The sequence below is a fragment of the Mustela lutreola genome, chromosome 2 (assembly GCF_030435805.1).
Source record: "Mustela lutreola isolate mMusLut2 chromosome 2, mMusLut2.pri, whole genome shotgun sequence".
NCBI lineage: Eukaryota > Metazoa > Chordata > Mammalia > Carnivora > Mustelidae > Mustela > Mustela lutreola.
In genome coordinates this window covers 87,780,315-87,786,314 of record NC_081291.1, presented here as the reverse complement: position 1 = coordinate 87,786,314, position 6,000 = coordinate 87,780,315, and positions in this window count along the sequence as shown.

The following is a 6,000-nucleotide window of genomic DNA, read 5'->3' as shown; positions in this document are numbered from 1 at the left end:
CTCAAAGTATGGTCCCTGGAGCAGCAGCTTCATCTGGGAGCTTGTTAAAAATGCAAAATCTTGCTAATTTTGGCCATTCTAAGAGGTACCACCTTACACCAGTTAGAATGGCCAAAATTAGCAAGACAATAAAGAACGTGTGTTGGAGAGGATGTGGAGAAAGGGGAACCCTCTTCCACTGTTGATGGGAATGCAAGTTGGTGCAGCCACTTTGGAAAACAGTATGGAGATTCCTCTAGAAATTAAAAATAGAGCTTCCTTATGATCCTGCAATTGCACTACTGGGTATTTACCCCAAAGATACAGATGTAGTGAAAAGAAGGGCCATCTGTACCCCCAATGTTTATAGCAGCAATGGCCACGGTCGCCAAACTGTGGAAAGAACCAAGATGCCCTTCAACGGACGAATGAATAAGGAGGATGTGGTCCATATACACTATGGAGTATTATGCCTCCATCAGAAAGGATGAATACCCAACTTTTGTAGCAACATGGACCGGACTGGAAGAGATTATGCTGAGTGAAATAAGTCAAGCAGAGAGAGTCAATTTTCATATGGTTTCACTTATTTGTGGAGCATAACAGACAGCATGGAGGACAAGGGGAGATGGAGAGGAGAAGGGAGTTGAGGGAAATTGGAAGGGGAGGTGAACCATGAGAGACTATGGACTCTGAAAAACAATCTGAGGGGTTTGAAGGGGCGGGGGGTGGGAGGTTGGGGGAGCCAGGTGGAGGGTATTAAGGAGGGCATGGATTTCATGGAGCACTGGGTGTGGTGCAAAAACAAGGAATTCTGTTATGCTGAAAAGAAATTTTTTAAAAAATGCAAAATCTTAGACCCTATCCCAGAGCTACCAAATCTTGAGTCTGCATTTTATCAAGATTCTCAGGTGTACGCATTACGATTTTATAGAAACACTTAGACAGACATTTGTTCCTGACTCACTTCCCATTAGAATCACCAGGGAAGCTTTCATAAACCAGATTCCTGGTCTTGACCTCAAAAATTCCAATTTATTTTGAGAGGGACCCAAGTACCAATAATGTTTAACACTCTCCATGTAACTCTAATATGCACCCAGGGTTAAAAAAAAAAAAAAAAAAAACACTACCCTGGAACAGTGATTCTCAAAACATGGTGACCTGACCAGCAGCATCAGCATTACCAGGAACTAGTTAGAAATGCAAATTCTCAGCCCCCACTCCAGGCCTACAGAGTCAGAACCTGGAGGTGGGCCCTTACAATCTGTGATGATTCTGATGCTTGCTAAAGTTTGAGACTTCTGCTGTAGCCTAGAGAGCAAAGGAACCAGCATGGTATAAAGCAGGTCATAAGCAGGTAATAATATATTATTGTATATTAGATGTTTAATAAAATGTACATTAATATTGACCTTTTTCCAGGAGACTCATCATTTTCTATCTATTTTGAATATTCCTCTATGTTTTAAAACAATAGGTGAACATGTCACTTTCTAATTAGAATAGACTCCTTACGTTGCTATCTTTTCTATTTCTGCAATTTAGCCTAATGATAGCCTTGTGAAAAATTTTATTCTTAGGGTGGTATTGATACAGCCCAGTTTCTTTTTTTACTCTTTTTATTTTTTTATAAGATTTTATGTATTTACTTGACACAGAGAGAGACACTGAGAGAGGGAACACAAGCTGAGGGAGAGAGAGAAGCTGCCTTCTTGCCAAGCAGAGATCCCGCCATGGAGCTCTGAACATGACCTGAGCCAAAGGCAGACGCTCAACGACTGAGCCACCTAGGCCCTCTGGTGCATCTCAGTTTTATAACGCCTAGCTTGGAAAAAGAATGGTGTTGGTTATAATAGCAAGTCAAAATTATAAGAATAGTAAACCATGGTCTGAGAGAGAAGCTTCTCTAAGAATACAGACAATGTATCCCAAGAAAAAACAGTTTAATGCTTTTCCTAGCTTTAATTACAGATAGTTGTTGTATTTAGAAATCAGGGCTTTTGGGGTGCCTACGTGGCTTAGTTAGTTAAGCAGCTTCCTTTGGCTCAGGTTATGATCCTGGAGTCCTGAGATCCAGTCCCGCATTGGGCTCCCAGCTCCGTGGGGAGTCTGCTTCTCCCTCTGACCTTCTCTCCTCTCATGCTCTCTCTCTCAAACAAATAAAATCTTAAAAAAAAAAAAAAATCAGGGTTTTATATTTCAACAGAACCAGCAGTGTATATAAGCCATAAGAGTAATCCTATGCTGTTTTGATCACATTTGTAGATGTGAGGCACCTATATTCTGGGATTTATGTATTTAGACTAGACTAATAGGACTGAATTTATCTAATATGTGGTAAAAGTGATCTTTATAGAGATATTTGTTGAAGTAAATGTGAATAATGACTTGGGGTGAGATGTATTGAGTTTTTAACTCCATTACTCAACTATTTGACTTCAGACAAGAAAATTACATTTGCCTCCTCTTCACTCCCTCATTTCTGAAATGAAATATATTAATGCGAGTTCCCCTAAAAAGATACCCTGAGATAAAAATTGTAATGAAATAGTTTATTTGAAGCATGACTTCAGGAAACACTGGTGGGAGAATGGGGAAATGAGATAAGGAGAAGAAGGAAGCCTATAAAAAATATGTTATTGAGCAGATAATCCCTGTGAGTGACTGAGGCTCAAAAACCCCAAGTTGCTGTGGGAGACATCGTGAACATGACCATAAACATTGCCCAACTTGAGGAGGAAGAAGTTGGTGTATTCATCCCTCAGCTCCCATCTGTTGATGGCTGGGGGGTGCTCCCAGAGATGTAAACTCCTCAGTATGCATGGTCTGCCCTATGCAAAGGCAGAAACAAAGTCTTCACAGAGAGTCACAGATGCTTGCAGAAGAATGCCTTGGGCAAGGAGTGGAATGGCGTGTACACAGTGGAGATGGGCAGAGCACCAGAAGCATCTGCTACCTGAGGTATGTATCAGGTCCAGTCAAAGACAGAAACCACACAGTAATACTTGATATGAAGAACTATTATTTATGGAGGATTACCTCCAAAAAAGAGATGAAAGAGAATGCTAAAGAATAACCTACAGTGGAAAGGGAGTCCCCAAGAGGAACAAATTTGGAAAAAGGGAACCCCAGAGCTAGAATCTAGACTTTGTTTGGGTTATAGACATAGCCCATTGAATGGCAGCAGGGTTTACCTGGTTGCTTGGATCAGAAATGTCCATAGTCACTGGATTGAGGCTGGAGAGTAGGAAAATGCATGCAGGGCAAACCAGAAACCCCTGCTGGGTACAGGTGGATCAAGGCTGGTGTCAGAATTGGTAAGCCAAAAGTGAGCTTCACTTAGTGTCCAGCTCACTACTTGTCATCATGTACCACAAGAGCCAACCAAGAAGCAGAACACAGAAGACAGAATCCCGTCTCTTCTGCAGTGTCTTTCTAACACACTCACTTTCAAGGGAAATATTTACAAGACACAGCCCATCTGTAATGACAATGAATCAGGGCAATAACAGGTGGATTTTGCATGTATTATGATTACTTTTTAAAATAGAAAGTTCTTTTTGATAATATTTACAAATGAGTGTTTTTATTCAAAAACATCCTCAGAATTACTGTTTATGGTAAAACCATGTTTTCCCTGACACTACTGATTTATTACTTTTTTCTAAAAAAAAAAAATCCTTAGCATAAACCTTTGTTTTAAGATTTTATTTATTTATTTGACAGAGAGAGATCACAAGTAGGCAGAGAGGCAGGCAGAGAGAGAGACAGAAGTAGGCTCCCCGCTGAGCAGAGAGCTGGGATGCGGGGCTCAATCCCAGGACCCTGAGATCATGACCTGAGCTGAAGATAAAGGCTTTAACCAACTGAGCCAACAGGCGCCCCTAGCATCAACCTTCTTAACAGGGTTTGTCTTCTATGTAAGAATGTTATAAATTGACTCCTGTGTCCATACACCTCTTCTTTCATTGCCTAAAATTCCTTTAATGGAGAACCATGTCTTTCTTCTACAATTAATGACAAATATGATATGTCCATTTTAATCATGTAATATAAGGACTCTAGCATATCTTTATTTTCTTACTGCAAATTTTGATAGCAGCAGGGAAAGGGAAGATAATGGTTGGGGTGCACAGTGAATGAGCATCTGCTGAGCAGCTGGAATCTCCTTGCTTTCTCCCCTCAAAGACCTTCAGGAAACCACATCTCATTTTCTCACCTTTATTAGTGCAGAGTCAGAGAGTGAGTGCAATCAGAAACACTGAGTTGAAATTCTCTAATATAACACTTTTCTGTTATCCTCCTCACCAATGATATGACTGTCAATTAAAATATCACCTTGAGATGTCTTTATCACATACACATCCAATTAATTAACCTTTTGACTAAATGAATTAATCTCTTGACCCATCAATATGCTTCTAGCTATTAATTTATTGTTTCCTTTCAATTACCATTTATTTTCACAATCACTCATAATCCTTAAAAATAGAAAATCTGTCTTAGGTCAGAGCATCCTTCTTTCTTCCTCTTCCTTGTTTCATGAAACTTCAAAAGACTACAGTATAACTCATGGACACAGAAACCAAATGATAAGCATTACACGGATGGGAATACATTCTCCTTTTTTTAAAGAGTTAGGCCCATGGAAGAACAATTGGCATTTTGAAGGAAATGATAGCAGTGATCAAACCCACTAGTCAAGCCCAGTGTGGAGGCAATATATACAGGGTAAGTTGAATTGGACCAGGTGGCTTCTGAAACCATTTCTTTAAGATCAGGATCTTAAAGATTTAAGATCCTCTGATCATGGGGAAAGAGAAGAGAAGTAAGACTAAGGGAAAAATTCCACAGGTCATTTGGACTCTACTCAGGTGTGACCAAAATTATAATTGATAGTTCATAAAAGCATGGAAGGGGACAATCTAATGAAGACTGAGAAACAACTTGGATTGTAAATATCCAAGGAGTTCATGCCCCAATACTCAAAGCTAAAGAAACTCAGCTTCTAGAACCACCAGAGAGAATTGTATCCCCTCTTCTGTCTGATACAAGAGCTGATTCTGGCCAGTTACTTAACCTAACTCTGTTTCAATCTAATTCTGGAGCTGGGGCAAGAGACAGCAATTAGGGGCACCTGGGTGGCTCAGTGGGTTAAGCCTCTGCCTTAGGCTGAGGTCATGATCTCAGGGTCCTTCGATCGAGCCCCACCTTGGACTTTCTTCTCAGGTGGGAGTGTGCTTCCCCCTCCCCTCTCTGCCTGCCTCTCTGCCTACTTGTGATCTCTGTCTGTCAAGTAAATAAATAAAATCTTTTAAAAAAGAGACAGCATAAGGAATATGTGGTCCATATGGAGTATTATGCCACGATCAGAAGGGATGAATACCCAACTTTTGTAGCAACATGGATGGGACTGGAAGAGATTATGCTGAGTGAAATAAGTCAAGCAGAAAGAGTTAATTATCATATGGTTTCACTTATTTGTGGAGCATAACAAATAGCATGGAGGACAAGGGGATTTAGAGAGGAGAAGGGAGTTGGGGGAAATTGGAAGGAACCATGAGAGACTACGGAGTCTGAAAAACAATCTGAGGGTTTTGAAGGGGTGAGGGGTGGGAGGTTGGGGGAACCAGGTGGTGGGGATTAGAGAGGGCACGGATTGCATGGAGCACTGGGTGTGGTGCAAAAACAATGAATACTGTTATGCTGAAAATCAATCAATCAATTAATTAATTAATTAAAAAAAATAGAGAGAGACAGTCGTTAGATATAAGGTGAATCAAAGTGAGAAGTAGCAAAACCGGGGAGTATGCCCCACTACATGCAACTGGGGTGTCTGCTGCTCTGGGGAGACTTGAGTTGGGTTACCAGGGTTTGTGTAAATGAGTGTTCACATTGGGGTTCAATACCCTTCTTCTATGGTCTTCCTTCCATGTTTCACCTTTCCCTCTTCATATCAACATAAGATGATTTTTATTTACTATCTGCTAAATGCCAGGCACATTAAATATGTGCTCT